Source organism: Mercenaria mercenaria, chromosome 8 (assembly GCF_021730395.1).
Source record: "Mercenaria mercenaria strain notata chromosome 8, MADL_Memer_1, whole genome shotgun sequence".
NCBI classification, from domain to species: Eukaryota; Metazoa; Mollusca; class Bivalvia; order Venerida; family Veneridae; genus Mercenaria; species Mercenaria mercenaria.
In genome coordinates this window covers 79,408,624-79,436,303 of record NC_069368.1, presented here as the reverse complement: position 1 = coordinate 79,436,303, position 27,680 = coordinate 79,408,624, and the positions used below count along the sequence as shown (strand labels likewise).

Sequence of the window (27,680 nt, the reverse complement as noted above, 5' to 3'; positions counted from 1 at the left end):
ATAGAATAATGTTACAGCAACTATAAGTTTCCATTTTTCGCAATGCGACCAGTAAGTGGAATACGGCTTAAAACATACATACATAACACGGCTATGCAATTGTTCCGTTTGAAGCAAATAGATATAAGAAAAGATATAAAATGCTTACAAGTAACATTTTGTCGGTATGACGGTATGGCATGCAAACAAGTTGTGAAATAAGAAAGGCAGAAGATTCAAGATTCATTCAATATAAATGCAGTAAAAGGTACATTTACAGCAAAACAATAAGACTGTGCAAGACAATTGTAAATAACTAAGGTCTTTTAAATCTAACCACAGACACGAAACAATCACAATAAACTTTTCCAATCTTATGTGATAATGACTTAATCTGCCTACCAGTCTGACAAATGCTATTCTTTAGATGAATTTAAATACGGACTGATCAATTATTTGCTTCGATAGAATAACTGATTTACACAAATTCTCAGAAGAGATTCTGAAAAATTTACAGTCTTAGAGAATAGTAAGTAAGGGTACAGGTGGCATTTAAAGTGCTAATGTGAACTTTTAGTCAAGACTGCAAGTTTGATGACGATTGATACTTTGAACAAGTATAATTAGAACAAAATTATGAAATTTAGCATGAAAGAGATATATGTATATGTAATATTACAGTTTCTGATTAATTTGCCGTCAAGGAGTATACAAATATTGTACATCAATGTCTCGTACATTAGTTTATCTTTTTTAGGTAATTATAGACAGGTGCAAGCTAACAGTTTGGTTCTGTGCCATGTTAGTAAAACAAAGCGGTAAAGACACAATATTTTCAAGAGATTGCGCGATCAGTGCCTGTGAATAAGACATTCCAGTTAGTCAAATTATTAAAGAAGAATTGTTTTTTTTACCAAAACATTGACGAATGTCATTATCTTAACAGAAAGTTTACAAAGTATCAAAGCGCCTGAACAAGATCTGGCTTTTACAATTTTATTGTTGGAAATGTTTCCATTATGAAACAGTTATAGACATAAAAAAGAAAACGACATATTGCCTAACAAATTCAAGATTAAACCTCTTACTTCAAATAAAACACAACAGTACTCGTATCCTAGTGATTAAACATTTCTAGTTCACATCTCTCCCTTAAATATTTTATAGTTTGACTGTAACTTAACTTTAAAAGTAGAAAATCCTACTCGAATGAATTTCACTTGACTAGATATTCACAATTTATTATCATATGTTTTCAAGTGGTACACATACTGTACTTAGCTATAAAAGTGTTTTGATGGCTTCTATTTTAAAACTAAAACATTGTGCTGTTTATACAGGCAAATGTTTATATATTATTTTTTACTCTGAAAATATGAGGTAATTGTTAATATGTTTTTTACCCTAGATCTAACATATCTTTGGTAAACAGTCATGTAAACAATATCAATCACTTAGCATACACTTAGTTGTAAAATATAAACTCAAAAGATATTATATGTTCTTTTAATAATTCAAAATAAAGTTTCTTTATGATTTACATTTCCTTAACATACGTATTATGCGTATAAATTTCACCAAGATGATGTTGCTTCCCTATACACTACAATCGGATACAAGTCTCGTTGTGTGAAATATGCCATATAGTACAAATAAAAACAATACAAAGAAAACAGGACTTCAGGGGCATCGCAATGTTCAAAAATAATTTTATATCTTTTACGTTTGAAATCTGGGTTTCATGCTGCTCAGAAAATGATTATATATCATCAAGTATGTTTTGATGAAGAAACAAATGATACCAAACCACTCAGAACAAAGATATATTTAATCAATTCGTTTGCCATTTGGGAAATATGTTGTGAATTGAGGCGGTAATCAAAGCAGACAATCCATATTAAAAACTGCAAATTACATTTTATGTACCACAAAGATCCCCCTTTCATCTTTAAACTGTCACCGCTCAGAAAATACCAACAGAAGACTTTCAAAACAATGTTTTATTTATTCCAGCGATTACAGTAGCTTTATTGGAAAGACCGATATGTATCTACAGAGTTGAGAACGAGTTAGCAGTAAAATGTTTTACATTTTCCCTTAGCAGTTCTGCGGCGTCACAGATATCGTGTGCTGTGTATATCTAGCAGAAGATAGCAGTGCAATAATGGAACTATTTCGTCTGTCCTGACCTGTGCTTTTTGTTATTAAATGGAATAAAGTACTGTTACAGAGTAGAACATATTGTGAGTGAAAATTTACAGAAAATGTTTAATTTGTGTTTTTCTTAAGCAGTCGTATTTCATTTAGGTAAATTGTCTATCGATATTTGTTGGTAAAAGAAATTGGAATTTCCCTTAAAAGGTAAATACACGTTTTATCTGTTTGATTCAAATTGATATATTTTACAGCAGGACATTCCCGCTGGAAGATAACACAATACTGATTTCAATAATTGATATATACTTATAAATCAACAAACTTGATAACTATATCTTCAATCGTTACCGCCCTGTCTTTTGTAAATATCATTCCTTCGACAAGATGATTTGAAAATAATTATTACTGTGAACGAAATTGCGTTGTAAATATCTACTGTACTAGTAAATTGTGATAACATGTAAATAGAAATGCAGAGGAATTGATTATATTCTGATAGGTACGTTTGATTTACAATATCTAATATTCTAGTGTGGAGACGTTGTATCAATTACAATGGGTTCAATCAAGTCGTTGTATGAAAGTCAAATAAAAATGGTCAAGTATTTGCGAAAAATTGAGTTGTCGATACTGATATTTTCCCTATGGCGTTGCTAACATGTAAAATAGAAACGAAAACAGATAATAAATTATACTGACGTATAACTTAAGTATTGGAAAATTTCGTCAAAAAATTGAGGTGCAAACATTATATGATATGAAATATTTGGGTTAACCCAAATCAACAATACTAATTAACCTAAATTCTGAAATATTAAAACATGAAATAAGTTATTATTAATAATAACAGAATTACTAGCTTAGCGATAAAAGAAAATAACATAATCGATTGGCACTGTATTTAGGACATTAAAATACATTTTCGATTATCTCAGACTCACTACTATTGTATTTGATTAATTATTAAAACTATATGCCCGATGTCCGAAACGTTTCATAACACGATATCAGAAAAAAAAGAACAACTTTGTTTTCAAGTTGAAAATAAGTCCTGCAAATATGCGTTGAATATAGACGTGTCATATTTAGAATATATATGTTGAGGCGATTAACGACAAGTAGTTAGTAAAACACACTGACTGAATTGTTTGCCGGTCAATAGTGGAAACATTTGCCCGAGGTCAGGAAGACAGAGAGTCAATTATTTCAACTATTGACCAGCAAGCCTTTCACTGAGTGTTTTATATGGTATCATAAATGAATTTCATATTTATTTACTTCAAGTTTTGACTTTATCCCCACAGAAGTCAATAACACAAAAGGCTAGACCCTCCAGACAAACATTCATAACCTAGCAAAAACTGTTTTTCTTATTTTTCTAAAGTATGCGAAAATATAAACACGTGTTTATCTTTCAATCTGATTAAAATCATATCCTAGAACGATACGCGTAGTGTATTCCAGTCAGATTGTTAATCTTTGTAATAGATCATTTAAAATGCAGTTTGAAAATTATGCTTTAATAAAAATTTGTCACCAGGGAAATATATTCGATGTGATTTTTATTAAGTGGTGCAAACGATATAATATTGCTTCAATAACCCAGGAAACGCTTAGGACACCGTCCACATTCCACGTTCGGTATAAGTCTTGTTGGTTCATAAATGCAACAGCTTGTAACTTTATAATTTTGGCACTGTGATTTCATAAACTTAGTTCCAGATAATTATATAGATACATGTTCTAATTATCCGTCCTCTAAATTCAACAATGTACAATTAAATGAACTTCCTTTATACAGTCAAACCACCTTTGATCAGAGATCACCTAACTCTAAAGACTGCTGGTAGTGTTTCCTATTTTAACATCTGCAGTGTACTTTTAACCAGCTGCCAATAAAGCCTCCAAAGGTTGATCTTTAACTACAGGTCTGACTGTATTTATCAAAACATGACATTTATTGGACGAATCTTCTCTTAATCAATAAAACGATTACTGATAGTTCAGTGCTTAAAATTGAGTAACATGCTAGTTTCTACCTTAGATGCATTATTAATTCCTATATCTATGCTTTTATGTGCATATAGCTGTCCTTTATAAATACATGCGTATGCTGCTTTGTGGTTTGTTGTCTGGTATTGTGTTCTGGAAACGTAGTTGATCCTATCGGATTCCTGTGCCAGTTTGCTTTAGTATCTGTTAATGTTGACAACCTCAAAACTTGCATATTTTTCAAAATATTCAAGGATCAATGATTTTTTTTTTTAATTAAAACGGTATGATTCAAATAATACACAACTTACAACTTCATACATTAGGCGACTTTACGAAAACGTGCAAGATATTCTACTGACATGTTGGCAATCTCATTTTATCAACAAACAAAAATGTAAGCTCTTTATTTTTTTTAATACCTTCTTCTACTGCATTATTCTGTACAACCCTGTACCGTGACATTCGACATATTGACAACTGTGAGTTACGACTTTCCATGGTGGCTAACAGCAGCCACCCTTATTTGTCTTATTGTAATAAAAATCATTTCTTAATGAAATTAACAACTAGCCAATTTCTGCCACAACAACAACACATGTAGAGTCATGTGCAAGCAAGGCATTATTATTACCTTAAAGTATGCCGTGCAAATCTTAATCAATCAGGTTACCAATCTTTTTGCAATAGCATTTGATATTTTCTATCTTTGTACTTCTAGATCTTATTTGCTGGAATATGTTAAAAGCATGCGTATCTTTACGAAGTCGTTAACTAAAAAAAGCGTATTTCTGTTCAATCAGTGTTTTGCCTTCTGAAAATAAATCCTTATGCATGAGATCTAAAACACGCTACATCAGACAGTGTAAGTAATATCTTTATTTGGGAGAAATCGGCGTTTTATTACCACGAGATAGCTCGAAGAAATTTTCTTCAGAGAGAAATATGACAAAGAGAATAAATATACAGGGACGAAAATTTAAGGTTTTCATTTATGGAATCCGTGTCTTTCTTTTCCATGAAACTGTTGATTCATGTGATATGTGATTAGTATAATTTAAAATGTATGCAAACTGTATTTTAATGACCCTTTTATCTTATGTATATTACATGTTATTGTAATATGTATATACATGTATAGATACAAATTAACATCCAGAAACTAACACTGCCCTTCACAAAACACATTAAGGTAAAAACTAAAATTAGAAAACATCTTAAAGCACTCCTTATGTAGTACGTTGCACTTTAAAAGGTTATTGTTAAGCACAATTTCAAAGTCATCGACAAAATGAAATTATTGTTTGTTTGTGATTGATACAGATAGCGTATCTCCGATCATCAACAACCCATTAATACTAATATTGCCTTATACCATTTCATCCTAGAGAAGGTGTGTTTTCCATCTATGAAATAACGTCATAATATATAACACAGCTGCCCCAGGTCTCAGTGTTTAAAGATACTCTAGGGAGCTATTAAACTGCAAGTTGTAATGAATCTTCTGTAAAACACACCTAGATCAAGTGAGAAAAATTAATGATTCTAAACTTTAATTCATTTCCTCATTACTCATTTAAATTTAAAATTAGTACGCCATAAATAATTGATGTAGATCTTCTTTGTACAAGTTTAGCAGTTATTGTGTATAAAGGACTTGTCCCGATATTAACGTCAAAATATCATAAATTTCAGAACGTATAAAATGTGAAATAAAAGTTACTGTAGCGTGACTGCAACTAGAATCATACAACACATTAGTCACAAATGTTTCTCATAAATTTATTTTTTGTTGCGTTATGTGGTTGTCTTCCAGCTGGCTTCATTAATTCCGGTTTATATGAACCTTGTTAGTATATGTTTTATTCAGTCTGAAGATCTCATCCCAGTCACATGTACTCACGTGGGTTAATAAATATTACAACAAACCACCCGCTGTTGTATGGTCTACACTGACCAGACACACTATCCCAATGGTGTATACACGACTAGCCAAATTTTATGTCTTGTTATTTGCTTACAGTATCTTTGAAATCATCAAGGAGCTGTAAAAGTCAGCCATTCCTTTTGTGGTTAGCTTGCAAGTGCAGCTGAAATGAAGTTAATTATCATCTTTTGGCCAACAGCGCATTGTAAGACACATATTTATTCCCCTAAAGAAAATGTAACTGTCTAACGCTTTGTCCTTTGGTGAAATATTTTCTTGTACTACAGAACTGAATTGAACGAAATCAAACATATTGTTAGATGTTATAGTACAGAACCACATAACATTACTCAAGGATCAAGTCAAATATTTGCTTAGTCGAGCCATTTTGAAGATAATAAATCAAGACATTACTGGTATTTAAAAAAAATATACAGAAATGAACAAGCACATATGTACCACCGTTACAACAAATATAAAATACAAAAGAACTTGTTTTCGTAAATACCATTTTATAGTAAGGATAATGCTTTTACAATTCATGTAATTTTTCCGTCTCAAATGGAGCGCATAACGAATACAAAACACTGTTTTTCTCTCCAAACGAATACGGAAAAATATTCGATCAGCCATGACAGAAAGCCTTCTCGATGTTTCATGCGTCATGTTCACCATTTCAAACGAGATTTCAGTCTTATCTATCTAAAATAATGGCCGCTTTTCTAAAGCTGATATAACTCTACAAATAAGTATTCAGAAATACATTTATAATGTTTTTCAAAACTTGAGATCAAATTGCTTGCTAGTTGTTATTCTACACAAGTGTTAAATCAGATTTAAGGTTTATCGGTATATTTTGAACTTGGGTCCTACTCTAGTGACAAACACTATGATATAAATGTTGATACACATAAGACGTTGGTCGAAACAGTTAATGGAATCCAAGCGGTATCCGTACTATTCTTGAAGATGGTTTCAATGTATTTTTTCATGAAGATTTTTTCAAATTTCTTGAGAATTTTTAAACACATTTGACGATCAAAATAGTAAAAATGTAATTAAATAGTAATATTTAACTATTATACAATAGTAATGAAACAAACTGCTGGCTTTGAAATGGACATCATTAACTTGAACCTTCATAGTAATTGCATTTGCGTGCCCGAAGTCACTGTTTTTCTTATGAACTTTTCACACAATTATCCCATTACACTGTCTCCGATTATTGACTGGAATGCATATGGTTTGAAGGTACCTACTGCTTGATTAACCTTCTTTACAACATGTTTGTCCTTGATTTCAAGTCATAAGTAAGACAGAACCATTAATTGTATATAATATATTAAAGAATGGCAATCATGGTGGTAATCGAATGTTGTTTTTTTTGTTTTGTTTCTTTTTTTTTTTTTTCATTTTGAAAATACCTTGATTAGTTTTAAACCTGTTGTCATAAGATATTTTGCATGTGAGTTTTGGCATGAGCTGAATTAAATCAGGACATCTAGTTAACGTATTTCTCTTTTGGAATGTGTAACTTACGAAACAAAGACATTTACGAAGCAGTTCCTTGGCCAGACATTCAACACTGTGTCCAGGAAAACACATTGATGGCCATGAAATTGATGTCATTGAAAAACACTTTAATCCTGCAAACACCGTTTACAAAAAATAAACTCTGCGGGTTGCAGTAGGACCTTTGATGATGATTTTAAAAAATGTCTCGATAAGATTCAATTTTGCCGCCTGAGACGATCTTAAAAGTGGACATAAAAACTTTTTGAATATTTGATGTTAAGATAATGTTATTATTAGACGAACTCGTCCCATGAGATATTGATTCGTTGGATGCATAATTCGCGGAGTATGCAAATATCGGGGGGAAATAAAGTTTGTTACTATATTTGTCAGTGTGAAGCACAGCATGCAACTGCTTAATGGAACATATTGGTCAGTTTTGCTACCAAAATCGCCAAGGTCTTGGATACTTATTATGACATTTTTCCGGACTTTCTGTTATTCTTGGCATCTTTTATAGAATTTTGCTACATTATTACAAAATACTGGCCCTAAGACGATCGCTCCACCCCGTGTATCATTAAGCCGGCATGAACATTATTTCACAGTTCTGAGTAGAAAGAGCATTACAGAAATAAGCATTTTACTCATTATAAATAGTAAAACATATTACCAAGGATTAATTACTGGAAGCGGGCAAGATACAGGATGCGGGAAAAAATAGCTAGTAATTGTTCTGCAAGGGATGAGTGACATCATTTTTGACACTACATTTTACACTATATTGTAGTGACGAAAATTATTAACTTCGATATTTCATATATTTGATTTACTGATTCAACAATCAAATAATCATTACCGTCATAAGGTAAGCAATAATGACGTTCTTTACGTGGTTATAAGCACTCTTAGCTGGCCTGTATATTGCCACTAGGACTACGCTCTCGTGCAGTTATAATAGGTTTACTCGTACAAAGAAGGCTAATGATTAGCAGGTTGAATTGTTTAAGGAATAATACTGAAAAAACAGATTCTTGTATGATTGTAACCAAAATATTTCTTTTCAAAGTTTCATCTTAGTTATTACCCAGAAATACAACTTTCATTACAGTTAAGAAAGGCTATCATATGGCACGCTTTGCTTTCAGTTTTAATTAACTTGATCATTGCTGTTATAATATATCACGATCATAACTCAAACCCAGTAATCTGTTACTGTACAATATCCCATTAGGAGAGCAAGTACTATCAAAGATTGTTAGAACACATCTGCCTTGCTGGTTGGAAATATGGAAATGAATAAAGGAATAATTCGCAATACATTATTTACTCAATGGTTTTCCTTAGAAAACAATTACATCAAAACATAGTTTATATTTTTTATTTGATTCGGTCGATAGTAGTGAAATTATAATGAATACAATGCATGTTTCATCAAAACATGACATTAATACCTTTTTGATAGAGGAAAGTAACGAAAAAAAAACCGCTAATGTTGACAGGTATACAGTATCATGCAATTTGTATGTGTATGCAGTTTTACGTCAAACTAAACATTTAGACTCATAAACTAACCAGTTAGGTAGAATCTACTGTTGTCTACTAATCCGGCTACCGACTAGATAATCTTGATTTATTTCAAATAATGTCTCTTATTTATTCTGATTTGATTTTTTCTTTGCAGTGACTCCCTTTGTTTTTAGAAGAAAAGGGGCATAATCATAAAACATTTAAGTAGCCTCAGGAGTAATCTCCTATGAACAAGCAAATTCAATGAATTGGTATCACCCGCCGAAAGGGTTTGTTGTGAGAAATGGCAAAAAAATATACCCTGCAAAAAGTTAAGTATGTTACTAAGAAGCCAATAATTTCATTAGTCAAAATCAATCTAACAGAAAATGAATGCCTTTTTTTTGGGGGGGGGGGGGGGGGGGGGGGGGGGGGGGGGGGTAGCGGGCGTGACCGGGTGAGGGTATAAAACTTCACATGCTGATTATAAATATTGATGGAAAAATAAAAATGAAAAAGAAAAAAATTGGGATGGTGGATGCATGATCGGGGTGGTGGGCATGACTGAGTGGAGAGTGAGGTGGGGAAAAGGTACAACTTTGCATGTTAATAAGATATTCATGGATGGTTTGGAAAAAAAAAGAATGATTTTTTTTTTGGGGGGGGGGTGGGGGGGGAGATGAAGGGGGGACCAAGGCAAGGTGGTGACCAGGTGTGAGTACACAACTTCACGTGTTTATAAAAAAATATTCATGGAAAAGAATGTAAGAAGTTTAATGAAATTCTACCAATTGGTTGGTTTGTTATGTACACATCTGTGGATTTTTTAAACAATTAAAGGATTGTTATAAAATTCTGCCTTATAGTTACTGAGAAATGGCTGCAGACTGACATATTTGGGCAATTTTCTTTAAATCAAGGGCAATAACTCTAAGGGAAATTGACCAATTAAAAAAAACTTGACGGGCATCATCACAGTATATTGGTTTATCTTTATTTCAAATTTCATGAAATTCTACCTGCTACTTACTTAGAAATGGCTGCGGACGGACTTTTTGGGACATTTTTCGGTAAATAAAGGGCAATAACTCTAAGGGAAATTGACCAATCCAAAACAAAAACTTAACAGGCATCATTGCAGTATATTGGTTCATGTTTATTTCACGTTTCATGAAATTCTACCTGCTAGTTACTGAGAAATGGCTGCGGACGGACGGACTGACGGACTGACAACGCCATTTCAATACCCCCACCCGCCTCCCGATTTCATCGGCGGGGGATAACAAAACATATGGCCTGAATACAGACTAGTTTTCTACAATTATATTTCTGTATCAAGAGAAAATACGACCTTAAGCCTGACATCCTTTTTGTTAGAACGGGAGTATAACAATGTGTATAAAAATCAAGTTTTTTTCGCGTTATAACATCTGACACAATATCCGTGCGTTATTTAATCATATGCAAAGATGATCCTGTTATCCGTAACCCTAATTACTTCTGCATGTGCCAAAACTGCAAACTTTGACAAGTAAATGAGCTCCTGCTTCCTATATATTTATCAAAACTTGACATTTATTGGACGAAACTTCACTCAATCATGAACACGATCACATATAGCAGTGCCTTTAAGCTAGTTTATTACATTTTGAAGTAGATAAGATATGAATAACATAAGATAAGATCATGTGTTTATATGTTTGATAAATTTCCCTTAATATTAGTTCAATGTCATGTGTTTAAAGAGGCTAGACGCAACATAATGAATTTATTATGGAAATATGTACGAGAACCTAACATTTTTGTTATTAATTGATTATAAAACAGCACAATTGTTTGTCTTGATATAAAGGGATACACAGGCGGATAACAAAATAAAAAAAACAAACTTTTAATTATAATTGAGGAATCGATGTTTCTTATAATTTTACTGACGTGACTATTTTAAATAGATCAAGTATCACTTACTCTGAATACAAAAGAAAGCGCAATTTCCATGATTTTGCTCACTTTTCCCACCTGCCAGGTCAGGATTACACATGAAAATGCAATAAAATATCATTTTTCACTTTATTTTTGAGACGTAATATAAGTTTTAGTATTGGTAATGTAAGATAATTTAAATTTCAAGTTTAGATTATAAATCGGATATTTTGGCATATGATTTCGCGTGTTTACATATAGTCATACAGTTACTGTCGTAGAATAATTTATTTCAATAAAACAACCCATTTCAGTTTCCTTTAACTGGCTGAGTATTTATTGAAGATAAATCATGGACCTGTGTCTCGGGAAAAATCGTGATTATCCCCTAATACCTGAACGTACTATTTACAAGAACTGTCTTTACTAAATTCGAATTATTTGAACTACCATTTCTTTTATTGTCCGGCATAATTTCCAGTATTATCTATGTATAAATAGCTGAGTATACTTATGGATATGTAATATATAGATCAACGAAGAGTTTCTTTTTAATTTTGACCACAAAACACTGAACATTTTCAGTAAGATCCAAGTGCTTTAAAAAGTCCGCCATATATTTTCGAGCCTCCTTTCAACGTAGTAAACGATTGCGTTTTCAAAACTCAATGTATATCAACCCCTGACCGTTTTTACTTGAAGTGTTCCGGAGCTCAAAATCGGATATAAAATATCGCATATTTGACACTGTCGGGTAATATACAGTCAAGTGTATTATTGAATTGGCAAAATATATAATTCCAGAGAATTTAGTTTTTTGATAGAGGGATTATATTTCGATACATAATAAACTTTTCAAAAATATGTTATTATCATTATTTATTTTATTTTTCTATTTTGAATATGAAGAAAGTTATTTTTTGACGAATACGGTAGTATCGTGTGCAGTCGGGCAAATTAAATTAATGTTGGTGTGCAATGTTACTAGTATGTTCTACACACTGTTGATATTATCTATGAGTCGGAAACAGTTGTGTTGATGTTGATGAATTGTTTAATATGAACGCAGCACTTTTCATGAAAGCCTGAAAACATAACAGTACTTCATTGATATTTTTCATGCGATACTATCCAATCAAAAGATGCCTTACAGAGTTAGTTTTCCAGTCTAAAAATGACTTGTCATTCAATGCCGACTTACCGGGCAAAAGCGAACTTGAGCAAAAATGATTATAAAAACTTTTTACTGCACATTTCTACATAGTTCTTACATTGTTGTCCCTAAATTGTTTCTTCGAGAATGGATTGTCAAAAAATATTTGACCTGGCCCTAGATTATTTATGTGCTGTCAAGATGCTTGACTCATTACGAGAACACGTGCGATATTCGTGACATGTGGATTCTACAGCCAGTTAAATATCTTATTAACTCGCCTGGTACAAATAATTCTTATATGTAATTTACTCTGAAATGTATTCTAGGCATAAAACTATGTCAATGGTTTTGTTCTAAATTAAAAAAAAATAATAACAAAAAAAAACAGTTTATACTGGAAGTCGTAGTGCATCTTCTCTCGGAAATTAGACGTGTCATTCATTGTGCTGTTGGGCAGTAAGCAATAGTTAACTTCATTCGAATGTCACTTGCAAGCAAACCACAATAGGGAATGTCTGACTTTAACAGCTCCTTGATGAATTCAAACATACTATTAGCCAATAACAAGACATGAAGTGTGACATGAAGTGCGCACCATAGAGACAATGTTTTTTTTCTGTTTCGTGTAGATGACACAACATTGGATATTGAGCTTTAACACATGTAATCATTGACCGTCTTGAGAACGCATGATTGTGCAGTCACGCTTACAGACAAAGTGAAATGTTTATTGCTTGTTTATGAAACAAAATTACATAAACTGCAATTTGATAGTGATATTCGTAATGATTTTATGACTTTGTAAATCGAAACATGTAGTGATGTGATATACTATTCCCATAGACAGAGAGAGAGAGAACATACCATGAATTTGATATATTTTACGACATTTGACGTCATCTCAAAACAATTTCACATTAGACAATAGAAATAATACTTGGACAAACTACATGAGCTACTTACTATAAGCAGACGTTTTGGATACTAACGACTAATAAGGGTTTCCATTAAAGTTTAGAAATACTAATCTTTCTCATTTGGTATGAGTAGGCTTTACAGCTTATTACACGACATGCAGTTTTAGTATTCTCAAGAGTATCCCTTTACATTACCTACTGTGCAATATATCTTGGCAATCCATTTGAAGGTGTTGAAACATGCTTTATACCGAATGAAATTTGTGAGGCAATATTAGTTTTATTGTTTGTTTATGAATGGGTACGTATTATACTGTCACGGAATTATACATCAGTCACCTACAAACTACCAGGTAAAAGTTTCTCTGTCTATCACCTTGAACGAGCAGCTCATACATTACAGGATATTTGTTTGTTTCAGTATAAGATCGAAATAACCGAGTAAACATTATAAAGCAGCCACGATTGTAAAAGTAAATTTTGGTGTTCACGAGTGAAATTTATTTTGATAACAAATTTTCTATTTATTTCATGCGCTTTTAATGGTATCCAGTCTGTCCGGGCAACGTCACGTGCATGGCATCATGACGTCATAACGTTGTGACGTCGGCATAATTTGTAGGAAAACTGTAAATAGTTCTATTACTTTTCCTGATTTCTTTTACATTTTTTTTTAATGATATATATATATTCATGATCCTGTATTCTGTTACATCTATATCTTTACTGAAGTATATTTTGCATGGAGTTTTCTATTATTTATAATTCATATTCTTTCGCATGCAAGTGTAGTCCTGTGGGATTTATAAATGACAAAGTAATGAAAATAGAAGGTTAATAAAATACACTTTTCTTAAAATAAAGGGTGCTTTATTATTCGACAAATTCTTCTCTGAAAATATTGATTCTAAGCAAGCTTGATTCATAGGATATAATAATACGAAGTCAAAGTAAAATTTGTTACAATATTTGTCAGTGTGATGTAAATCTCAGTTGTTCCTAATTACATGCTTTGGTCAATTTTAATACAAAATCGTCTGGCTCTTAAGTATTTATTGTTACGTTGTCTCCTAGAATTCTTCTTCTTGTTGGCATCTTTCATAGAATTGTTTTACAGGATTACAAAATATAGACCCTATTACGCTTAGTCTATCCTATACATTATTATATCTGTATGCTTATTATTTGACAGATCTGTAACATTACACAAATCACCCGGTTGTTACTCGTAACAACCTCGTAACAACCTCGTATTTCTCATGATTTATAATGTTTGCACAAAACTGCAAGTAAGAATGTTAACGTTTAGGTGCTAATGACATGTGTTTCATTCAAAACATTGTAAAGTCTACGGTATCGGTCTAATACTTTAGAGCTTGAATCTATGACAGGGCTGCTTTGAAAATACATGTTAATTATTGATATATGGTGTATTGTTTTACTCGGTTGAGGATGATTATTTGTGGTTTAGTTAGGCAGTGGAGATGACTTAAATACAAAGAATATTCTCTTGACGATTGAAAAAGAATTTACATGTAATTATTTACCTGATTTATTATAGGTAGGCAATGTTGAACACTTTCAAACTAATAAATGTATTATTTAAGATATTGTACTGAAAATCAAATATTTCAACTATGATTATGCTTTTAAATAACATTATCTAAGTTATTGCTGTTATTTAATGCCACGATGTTAACTCGAAAACACATATTATTTCTTAATATACAATGTTTGTCTGTTTATGCATGCTGTTAAAAGAACAATTACTTACAGACAATATTAAAACATAGTTGCCTTGCATACCAGTAAGCACAAGAACAAAAAAAATATCATTGTATAGATATTCATAAAATACATAATCGCCAAAGTTATATCATTTATTTGATCGAAAAAGCGATTGTTTCTTCAGGGCGATCGTCACATTAACTATTATATATAAATGATATGTTTATCCGAGACTGTATATTTTGAATTCATTACTACTGTTTGATTTTATCGTTTGAGAGTTCAATTTATAGACTCCTTAATCAGCATGATTTACGTTCCCTTATTTAGGTAATTACCAGTACAGTACCAAATAACATTACCTAAATAACGGATCTATCCATTATCAAATGTTCGAAAACATTGCTGATCTCAAAACCAAACTGTAATAGTATATTTAGTATACATTAGAAGATGAGAAAAAAGGAACATAAAGCCAAGCTTAAAATCGTTTATACCTGTTGCCAGTTGACATGTTTAACACTGAGGTACATTTTCATATGTATATAAAACTTTTATGTGTGCAACAGATAGACATCAGTCCAGCAAATGATTGATTGAAAATGTGATATTCCGTGAAAATTAGTTCACAGAGTTAAGTAGTAACTGCAGTTTATCAGAGTGTAAACACATTTTCGATGTGCGTTATCAAATAGTACATACGTTATGATATACAGTTTCAGCGAAAAACAGTGCAAATATTATCAAAACCATCGAAAAATGTAAGGCACCGTCTGGTAAATTGTAAACACACCGATCTGATGTGTCTCTACGTTAATTATCCTACACCCTACCCCTTCTGCGTCTGCCAAAAATACAAAAATGCACGAGTAGATGGTCTACTCTTTGCTATAAATTGATCAAAAACTGACATTTATTTGCCAAACCTTTCATTTAGTCTTGATGGTGCTTACTGATAGTAAAGTGCCGTTGCCAGATATAGGTTATAAAATAGTAAATAACGAGTTTAATCTGCAGTTTATTATAAAAGAAATGAAATTCAGTTTACTCTTAATACATATCTACATGATTGTTGAAGATCAGTTTATATTATGATGAAGAAATTCAAGTGAACGCAGGTGCGATAATTCAATACATTATATCAAATCACAATGACTGTGTTTTTTAACAGAGATAATACTGAAAAATTAACAAAAGCTATCGTTAAAAAAATATTCATCTAAAAATAAAACACGAAGTTCTATGTATACTTCCATGATAAAAAAATCATATCGGGCAAACAATTTTATTTAAGCTTAAATACCAGTTACGTTCATCAATTAACACGTTTTCAAAGCTCAGTTTATTGGTCTTCTCGGGGAATGGAACGCCGGAGCTGTCTTATGTAAGATGAATACGAGCTATCTTCTTTAGTGAGAGTAGTATCTACTCAAAATCTTGTTATGTGTTATCACGTTGATTTGCAATGCTATCATGTCCAATGAACATACTACCTTGTCAGAGTGACGTTCTATTTTGTTAAACGACCATCCTATTTTCTCAAGGTCATTCAAGCAAAGTTTTTTATTGGCTGTCGAAAGCATGTTGACTTCTGGGCAAAGATGAGCTTAATAAGGTTGCGCCGAAGCGAAAAAAAATAAAAACACACAAACAGAATGAAAATGATTGCAAGGGCTGTGGATAAGAAAAAGTAGCAACTCGGGTGATTTCGTTAACCATTTTGTTTTCATAGTTATTTATAAACACCATTATTATAAACTTTAGTATCTACAAATTCCTGTGATAAATGTTTACAGTTTTGCGTAAAATTACAGTAATAGTAATTGCCATTACACCAAGAAACATGATTTTACCTACACGTTATAGGTGGTCCCTAACTTTAAAACTAGAAATCTCATTGTAGGTAAAAGAATGTGTTACTTATATAAAACTAGTATAAGGCTTCCTTAGTGTATGAACACATTATTCCTGATAAGTTTCTTCTTTTTGTAATAGTAGCAATATCTTCGAATAAATTCCATCTCCTAGGTCTTTTATGACGTGTTACTTAATAAGGCTTTTGAAATATAGAGAACTGAAAAAGTCATATTTTGTAAGGAAAAAAAATGGCACACTAGTTGTTTTCGGTATATCGCTGTGACATTCACACGATTATGACATTGTAATCTATCTTGAGGCCAAGTGTCATATAAATTGTAAGTCAATCTGGTTACTTACATACTTCAAGCAAGGGGCCCCCGTAGACGAGTGTATAAGGTCGCTGGCTTCAAATCACATGCCCCTCATCGATGTGGGTCCGAGCCTCACTCGGGGCGTTGAATTCTTCATATGAGGAAGCCATTGAGCTGGCTTACGGATGGTCGGTGGTTCTACCCAGGTGCCCGCTCGTGATGAAATAATGCACGAAGTGGCACCTGGGATCTTCCTCTACCATCAAAGCTGGAAAGTCGCCATACGACCTATAATTGTGTTGGTGCGATGTTAAACCCAACAAAATAAATAAATAAATAAATACTTCAAGCAAATAATGTTGTAATTCCAGTTAAGTTTTACTGCAACATGTAGAAATAAATGACCGGAAAAGTGTGTTATATTTGCATCATAGAGAATATGATAAGTAAAGTTTTACTTAAAGCAAAGTGTGACGCATACACAATAATCCATTCCACTTATTATAGGACCTTTGACATTAGCGGAAACTTCGTTAATGATTGGTCTTAATACTTGAAATTTACAATGTTAATTGATAATCTGTATAAGCGGACAGTGAAGATGCAGGAAATGTATAGATTATTCAAATCGCAATTAAAATATGCGATAAAAATTCTCTCCAATACTGTAGCAAACGCTTATCAAGCTGTGGAATGTCTGATAAGCAATCATTCAGTAAGACATAACTCTTTTATTTTTTATTAAATTCAAAATGTGTTTTCATAGATAAGGATACAGTTTTTCTGTGTTCATTTTTTTCATATTTGTAGTAAGGTAATGTTCTAATTTGGGATCTTATTACATGTTCTGAAATAAAATTGTTTGACCAAACACGTGTTTGGCTGTTACGCTGTTAAAATGCTTGTCAAGGTGATTAAATAACGAGACTAATACGTTCATAGGCATCTTGAATTATGGACTCTCCTGTTAAAGAAATAACTTAATAACTATAAATAAATAGCAAACAATAAATTAACTGAGTCATCCATTGCATAGTTTTTCAATCTTCGTTTGGTTATCCTGTCCGACATTACTACAAAAGGGAAAACTTCTGTCAAGATACTGATAGCAAATAAGAAGACATGGTTATTGTAGGTAACAAAACATTAATATTGGGATCGTATCTTAATACAAATGACGATGTAGGAATTCATTAATTTCATTAAAGTTGAGAGTATGTATTTGTAAGTATTTGGCAACATTCCAGCTTTTGATGGTTGGGGGAAAACACCCAGAAAGAAAAAAAGTAACGACCGTAACCACTTTGCCACGGTAGGTAGACTAAGAAATGAATAAAATAATTTTAAACTCTAGCGGCCCAGCAGCATAACGCCATAAATGTTATATAGGGTCAGCGATGTATAAGCAAACATGTGGATTAAATTTGACTGAACGGCTGGCTTTCGAACGGCGAGGCTCATAAGATATTAATAAAATACTTTTAAACTCTAGCGGCCCAGCAGCATAACGCCCTAAATGTTATATAGGGTCAGCGATGTATAAGCAAACATGTGGATTAAATTTGACTGAACGGCTGGCTTTCGAACGGCGAGGCTCATACCGACCTGTCTTTTAGACAACTATCAATATCCAAAATTTTATTGGCATAAGTACATTCAAATCATAATAATTTAAATAAATAAAACATTTTAATGTATAACAGCCTAGCAACGTAGCAGCGTATTAGTCTGCCTATATTTTATCCTCTCCAGTTGAAGTCAATGATGCGGTAGCGCTGTATTTTATGTAAGTAAACAGAATGCCTTTAGGTTCGATTAAATAAATTATATGAATGAGCGCAGCTGGTCTCATGGGACACGTTATCGAAATCAGTTCTAAGTTTCTTTGTTTGTTTTGGGTTCAACGCCGTTTTTCAACAGTATTTCAGTTATGTAACGGTGGGCAGTTAACCTAACCAGTGTTCCTGGATTCTGTACCAGTACAAACCTGTTCTCCGCAAGTAACTGCCAACTTCCCAGCATGAATCAGAGGTGGAGGACGAATGATTTCAGAACAATGTCTTTTATCAAATCGTCACGGAGAACATACGCCTCGCCCAAACAAGTTCTAAGAGCTAAAATTGTACTGAGAATATACGATATGTGATCCCCGTGTATTTCTGAGTTTACTTTTATGATGTTATATATATATTTTGATTTTCAAGATCTTGTCAACAAATTTCTAGGTTTAGGTCTTTATGTAATGTTATCGAGTGATTTATTTCATATATCAAGAACAAATATGCATATGCATATTTTTATTTGGGTCAAAGGTAGTATAAACCGTTTTCTAAGTGCTCATTTAACTGGGCACAGTGCAGCAACAGTGCTTATGATTTGGCATTATGCGCATGTCTCAACAACTAACGTAACTGCTTAACTGTCTACTGTCGTGCATAATATCAATATTGAAAGTTTCATAACAACAAAATGTTTTCAAGTGGTCAAATGTTGTTAGCATTATTAATATATAATGGCATTGGACGGCTCATTTTTCTGTGAAGCGAATCACTCAAGCGAAAATTGTTTCGAGTTTTACAATGGAATTGCTGTAGCCGGACCTGACTAACTAACTACTGCCTTTTACAAAAGCGATCTTATGTTATATTATTCGGCCACCGTCAAAGTCAAAGATTGGGGAGGATGCGTTTTTGGAACTTGACATTACATGTTGGATATTTATCCTTGTTTTTATGGTAAAGCTTATAACAGATGTGAAAACGTAGAGCGAACTATTTATCAAAATGAAATAAGACACTTACTTAACAGGAAGTCGATCAGTCAAGGGTATCTCTGTTTTAATATTCTTTCTACTATGAAGAAAATATTTCTGTTTCGTTGAAACTTTCAAAGATCGAGATATATTTCATCTAGTAAACAAAAAAAGTGAAACTTTCACAAATTGTGATAGTGTACCACAGAATTTTAATAAAAACGGGTCCGTGCAATGTAATAAAAATGATTTGCAGCGAACCAAACTAGTACTGCAATCACTCGTTAAACACGGAAAAATGACGATCTTCCCGGAAGTTAGACCTCTGTAACAACACCATTCGCCAGTTTTCAGAATATTTTTAGAATATAAAGTATGTTACTGTAGAGGGATTCGACTGAAAACCAGCACATAATTTATTAGATTTCACTATGTCTAAAATGTAATATTAAATAATCTTTTGATGTCTATGTTGATACCTGGGAGCTGACCATTTAGAGGTTAGTTTAAATTAATAACTCCTTTTTAAAATGTTTTATTCAAGGTAAATTTTACGTGAAAGAGATTTATGCTCAAGGATAGCGTGTACGGTAAGTACATGCTCTACATTGCGAGGGTCGAATGCGAAAGATGTCTAAAGTGTTTCTTTATTTATATGCACTTAGACCTCTTTCGAATTCACCCCTCATCTGAGTCTCAGCTGGTCAATAAACAGTCGGGTTTGTTTCATCCGACTGCTACAGGAAATGGCTGACTTTTACGGGCCCTTGATGATTTCAAGCAAACAATTAGCACATCAGTAAGACGTGATATTTGGCATGTAATGTGCACTTGTAGGACTGTCTTTGCTTTTTTGGTAGTGTGGATGACGCAACAACAGAAGGTGTGTTCTAATCTATGCTGACCCTCATTGAAGAGTATTGAAACATTGCCATTAACATGTTCTAGAATTACTGTAATAAAGAATAAATACTGCATTCTGGTCTAGTACCAATAATACGTAAATAAAATTGATCATATCTTAGTCTTGTTAATAATCTTTTGTTTATTTTGACCACGGGATCCAATAATAGTTCTGTAAGAAAGTATCGCTAGAGCCTGACACGGGGACGTGAAAGTAGCTGCACCTTGCACTACAAACACAATGTCGTTCACAAAATTGTCAAAGATAATATACGCCTCCACCATGGATCGAGCTTAAGACCCTGCTACTCGGAGATCTGCGCTTTCCCTACAGGGCTAAGCCGGTAACTGACAGGTATTGACATGTCTGTTCATATCTGTTTTTTCATATTTTTTCATGTTATAGGCACAACCAAAGCAAGTCCGATCATAATTATCGGTGAATTAATTCACTAATCCGGATTAAAGTTTAAAAATAAACAAGTTCACTTAGCATACAATTGCTGTCTTAACAATAAAACTTATTTCACTGCTAAGACGGATTGCATTTGAATTTCTGTTGAAAACTACCATTTCTCCTTACAAAAACTGTCAGTTTTTTTCTACTTTATTGCCATTTCTGTTCCAGACATTTCTTTTCATGCGAACAAATTGCTCCCATATGTCTTGCATTTTGAAAACTTTTTTCCTGAAGATAATAAAATAGAATAAAAATGTCAAGATGTATAAAATGTATGAAGCATGCTTTTAGAATTAAAGCAAGCGTCTTTTGGATATTTGAACCTAAATTGTATTCATTAAATTTCATTTTTGACGTGCGGAACAGTAATAAACTCGGTGTTGCAACATTTTTAGTCCTTAGGGATAATGAAATCCATGCAATTTTTCTAAGACGAAATTCCTCTTCAGCCGGGGTATGAGGGTTGTTACACATTTCATTACCTCATGTAAACTCATGCGCACAAAGTCTGCTCACATTTGCTTGGTTGTGCTCTTTGCACTTATAGATTTTTAAACGATCATTGGTTTTCAATGCAGTTGTTTTATATGCCTTTTCAAAATAAAACTTTAATGTAAGGACGTTATCTTTAAGAACGTTTATACACGATAGGCAGAGTAAAGTATACAAATATGTTTACCATGTTACTTAAGACTGTAACTAGATGCGTGGGGCCTTTTCAACTTCTTAGTAAAGATAAAAGGTAATGGTAGATTTCCCAGAAGCACAAAGCACACCAAACACATCCATAAAGGCACGCATCGCAAGGTAGGCTCACAACAAAAAGAAACTGTAACGATAAATATAGTAGACGGGTTGCTTCAAAATTTAACAACAAGTACATTTTAATATGCAAAGAAAGTAAAGGGGGTTAGGGGTAGATAAAAGGATGGAGTATTTGGGGAAAGTGGACAAAAAACAATGATGACTATTCAACAGGAGAAGCCAAGTTCCTAAAACGCGGTCTCCCTTCACCGTAAACCACAGAAGCGCAAACATACACGAGCACACATACAACTAACACACACAGATAAACACACATATAGGCAAGAAAAAACACACATTGGGGCACCGCCAACGACACGCGCGCGTACACACACACAACAAACAAACATGATTTGGTTCATTTTCTTATTGAACAAAAGCATTAAGTCCTCATAACAAGGGGTTTTGTATAAAAATGGCAAATCGTCTTCTACATTTTAACATACTAAATTGTAAGCGTCAGTATCTTTTATTCTACATATTCTGTTACGTAACATGAAAAACCACCTGTATTCTAAGAGATTCCGCCGATAACCGTAATCGTGTAGATCAAACATTGATATATCCAGTCATAGGCTACGTTATGCAAATACTAAACGTATCCCGACACTCGGCATTCTATTTAATCCTTATTACATCTTCTATTTGTTTGGATGCTGGTTGCTTTCGGCATGGCGAATAAGTATCAATAGGGCATGATCATGATCCTTCCATTCATTCATGCTATATTACACTGATAAATACATTTGAAGTAACTTCTTTTGCCAACAAGTAATCTATAACAGACGCTTCCCTTAACTATGCGTAAACTCGTGCTTTTACAAATGTCAGGAGGACTTTTCGGTAGTTGGTTGCATATCTTATCTAGGGAGGCCCGAGCTATAGGTGCATCGGGAAAATAGTCATCATGATCAGTGTAATCATTGTTTCGGTGAAAAACGATAAATTAACTTTTTAGTTTCATTTTTTATATTTGGTTCCAACAAACCGAAAAGGTCAACACTTACAGCATTTACATCTCTCCAAATACATGACCTACAGATGTATACACCAATGTTACAGAAATTATCGTGTCAAAATGATTTCTCTCAGTTTCAATAAAAGCTCTCAAAGGGCTTTATGATTTGAAATAATACCACCCTATTTTTCTTCATTGTGGTGTCGGAACACTCTATAACAGATACAACTGGGGTAATCTGAAAATTAATTATTGTTACAGTCATTTGTCAAAGATTCATATATAAACACTGATTCATAATTCACATTCAGTTTGTTTGTGACAAAATGGTCACATGTCCGTATTTACGCTTAGCACTCGTCATTCCAGTTACGTTCTGTTACAGTATCTTTAGCTCACCCTGGTCTGATCCCTGGTCCTTCAAAGGTCTTCCATCAATATAGATCATATCTTAGGTCAAGCTTGCCGTATTGCCATCCTAGCCTGATAACATTTGTAATATTTTCTGTCAGCATCATTCTGCGTTGGGAACTGTTCATGCACCAGATATGGTACACATTTTAAAGCTCTTTACTGCTTTTCGCACTGGATGCCTTTCTTTAAACAATGTGAACTGTACTATTTCCCGACATTTGCTATCAATGTTTGGACCCAGACTATACTTGCTCGAAGTTCACAGAATCTACGAAATCTATCCATTCATTCATCTTGCCCTTAATAAAGTATATCTGTGTTTTCTCCGTTTCTTGTAAACCCTTTGTCGGAGCCTGTGTTGTATTTCCAAATACTAAAATTTTGTACGCATTAATTGCGATTGTAAATGACTTACCTCATCGAGTAATGATTCCTCATCCTACTCTGGGCTATTTTATCGTTTACTAGCATAAAAAGCAGTACGTTCTATATTCTGATGTGTTGATTATTTTATCTGATATTTTAAATTGCTTCTTCTCTAAATACCCTTATTTCTAATTTCTTCAAAACAACTGTCAATCATTCTTTCAAATTTCTCAAGTGAAATGAAACGTTTCTCCAAACTTGGTACCTTTCTGTTTATCTTTTCTGAAAATGTTATTAATAACAGCGTTAATAGGTTGTGATTAGCAATTTTTGCCATGGCTGTGTTTGGCCTCTGTGGTTGGTTGGGGTTATAAAATTCAGATTATTTTTTAAAAGACACAATTTATAACTGTTGTTGCGGTTAAAAAATACCTGGATCGGCTAGCTCGGAATATCACCAATAACAACATCCTCAGGGGCTGCAGTATATTTCCCCGCTATATTCTGGCACTCCTGTTGCATAAACTGGTGCCATATATATCTCTACAACATAAATATGAATAAGCTTACTATACATTTCCCGTCCTTTGTCACGTTTTTACAGAATGAAACTATATTTAGTACATGAAGACAAAATATAACACTTATATACAAACTGTAAAGTTTTCGGTAATGTTAAAATTGATTTAAGAGTCATGGAGTTTAAAGGACAGAATAACTGAAAACTGTTCCAATCATTGTGTAAGTAATTGAAATATATCGGGGCAAATATGCGTTCTATTCCTCAGAGATGGCCTAAGGAATTACACTGCGGAAAGATATGTGGCCTCAATAATGAAGGTTCATTGATGACAAAATTAGGTTTCCTTGCCTGTATGAATGTGTTGTTTTCTATCTTGTTTCTGTACAAGTATCGATTGAAAGAATATATGTTTCGTATGATATAAGTGGAAGCAAATAAGGTCTGGAAAATAGTTAGAATATTTTGTCAGTATGTTGTAGAACTCGTTAGTACTGAATAGAATAAGTTGATTACTATTCTCAGTCAATTTTTCCCTGGAATTGCCGGCGTCTGAGGATATTTAATTTGACAAAACGGAATAATTTCGTTATTTATTGAACTCATTTAGGGAATCATTTCAACTTGTCACAGGCAACTTTGCACTAGTGTAATAAGGCAGTTCAGAGCAGTATTATTTGCTTAAAACCTTAGTGTATATGGCATGAAAATCGTGCGATATTAACTCTTACAGTACAGGAAATTCGTACATTTTAGAAATCAAAATTTCGGCACGTGTTTTGTGAACAGATCGATCTGCTATTCCTCAGAGCAGAAATTGTCCTTTCGTTCAACTTATCAATTTTTCATTTTTTTTTTTTTTTGTGTGTGTAAAATACTATAATTTTCTCCGTCAGTACAACGGTTAAGCATAAAACAAATACAGCGCAGTCTTTGTCTCCTATGTAATCTTATGGCGTTTGCCAGCTAAGAGAGTATCTTCTTTAAATAAGCAGACTGAACTTTGATCCTGATTACTCGCCCCCACCCCATGTCGAAGACCGGGAGGCATTTAGTGTTTTAACTGTCCGTCCGTTCGTCAGACTTTATATGTACTCCACTCCTACAGCTTTCATCCAATTGAAATGAAACCTCGTATACGTCATCAGCATGAATGAAACATGCGCATATTGTCAGGAACTTTATGTCTGATTAAAATATGGTCCTTTTTGGGGTTGGCCTTCGACATTTTTTCTATTTTATTACAACTATATCTGTACTAAACATCTCCTACAATTTCCATCCTATACAAATGAGATTTGGTGTACATCATCAACATGAGGTGGATATGATCATATTTTCTTGACTTTTATGTCCGATTATTATTTTCTTGAGTTATGTCCCTTTTGTGGACTTAGTCATATGGGATCTACCCCTATATCTTGTGTAATTTGTATCCGTGCATATATTGCTCGGAATTTCATGTAAGATTTTTTAAGTTAACCCAATTTGTTAGTTTTTATTTCATTGAATCGAGCACTGTCACGAGGCATGTGCTGTACAAGTTTGTCTTCATTCTTGTTATATATCTGCAGGTGTTTGGTGTATAATTCAGTACAGAAAACATTGAATAACCTTTCAACCGAGATTTTTTACCATTGTTGCCATTCTGAATACAGTAAGCGCACAACTTGGCAAACTAATATAGTGTTCATTCTGTGTAAAAAAAATCCGCTTTCCTTTTTTCACGAACTGTTTGCAATTTGAAATAAAACAAGATTATATGCTTCAGCACTGGACACTTTTAACGTATGTCTGTTGCATCTAAAAGGTCGCCATGTTAGACCGGTGCATTTTTTTCTCGAGATAAAATTGTCTTTCGATCCAACTTAAGGTCACCAGAAGTAGTTTGCGTCAGTTAGTCTTCCTTTATAATTTACAGGCCACAAGGAACGGCTGACTTTTACAGCCATCTTGATGATTTCAAACGAAGTATAAGCCGACAGTTTGTTTGGCATATAATGTGCTTTAATGAAACAGCCTGTGGTTAGTGAAATTGAAACGAAACAGATTGTATAGTCTAGACTACAATGGCCGGGCTGAAAAGGTTTCTTAATTAAACTGAGGGTAAAGCGTCCGATAGATATACAAAACGTTAGTTTTTTTATTATTTGTACTCTTCTTCACGAAATATTTGTAAAATATAAACAAGACAAAGCGTAATTTGCACGTATTAACCACGAGAGGTGATTGCCTATTAAGAATTCCTTTCTTGAGTACATGGTAAATGTGTAATGATAAAATAAGTTGCAACTCACTTTAAAAGCAGTACAAGTTTTATTTTTCATGTGTAAGACCGTTCTCGACTTATAAACTCTAACAGTTTATTTCAAAACAAACTACAACACACATTTGGCAGTGACTGACTATAGGCAAATTAGGGACTGTTAAAGTCACCAATGACGGCTTACTTATTGACCGATATCAATCCGCATTACAATATAGAACTGAAACAATCAGAACGATACAGATTGATAGCTATAGTCCAAATCATTTTCCTGTAATTGACAAGAAAGTATATTTAAGCCGACAGATTCACCCTTAAACATAAAACCTTTACCTGTAGTTTCGCTTCTCAAAATATAAATCTATGGGCATGAGCTCTACAATTAGTAATGGGAATTATATATTTGAGTGGGGCGATGTTTAGGTATGATGTATATCCTTCTTTAGCTGTGTTCATTGTAAAGCCTTAAATTACATTTGTGGTGGGAAATATATTTACAATGATACATAGTATGCATGCAAGTATTACCTTGTATGTATCTTAGTTTCTGTGTTAATTTGGGAAGTTGTCAGTTCAGTACAAACCAATACATTTAACTACTTAAAAACCATGTTTATGTACCTTTTGCCATTTAATTAAATAAGGCAAAACACCACCGAACACCTAATAAGACATAAATGTATTTTATTGCTACTTTACATATTTAAGATGCTGCATTTAATTCATCTGCCTCACTGTTTGTAAGGGTATTAGTTATATCAGGAGGAAACATTTCACATAAAAATGATCTTACGTAAGGTCACCGTGGGAGGCAAGTATTGATTTTCCTCGAGATTAAATGTGTCTTTTCAAAAAGAAATGTTGGTTGACAAAACTATTACTTCATTCAGTTGTCACATGCAAGTTCAGTTCCAGACAAAAATGCTTAACTTTAAAATCCTCTTGATGATTTCAGAACATGCCCTCATCAAATAACACGACATGGCAGTTGCTATGTTACCAGCATTACCTGGACATTCACAAATGGGTTAGTATAGATGGAAAAAAGTAGTGTTTCTCCAGTTTACATTGACCGGGATAGAAATGTCTGGCTGTTTGACACGCTGAAGATAAACAAGTGAATATTATGCTTATGAAATTCCAATTTATTTCCTGTCAGAGCTCTAAAATGTAATGATAATTTGCTTTTATTCTTTATGCTACATGTTTTCCTTCATACGCGGTATGTAAATATATCAATGATTTGTGTAGTATTTATATTAA

General features: G+C 33.2%; 1 protein-coding gene across 1 annotated transcript in view; it reads left to right on the top strand.

Moving 5' to 3' along the window:
• Positions 1-2,074: 2,074 nt before the first annotated feature.
• The window catches only part of LOC123566000 (zwei Ig domain protein zig-8-like), a 109,322-nt gene continuing 83,716 nt past the window's right edge, over positions 2,075-27,680 (top strand). The window contains exon 1 of the mRNA XM_045359799.2: positions 2,075-2,340. The gene's annotated coding sequence lies outside the window, so the exon portion shown is untranslated. The remainder of the gene's footprint in view (positions 2,341-27,680) is intronic.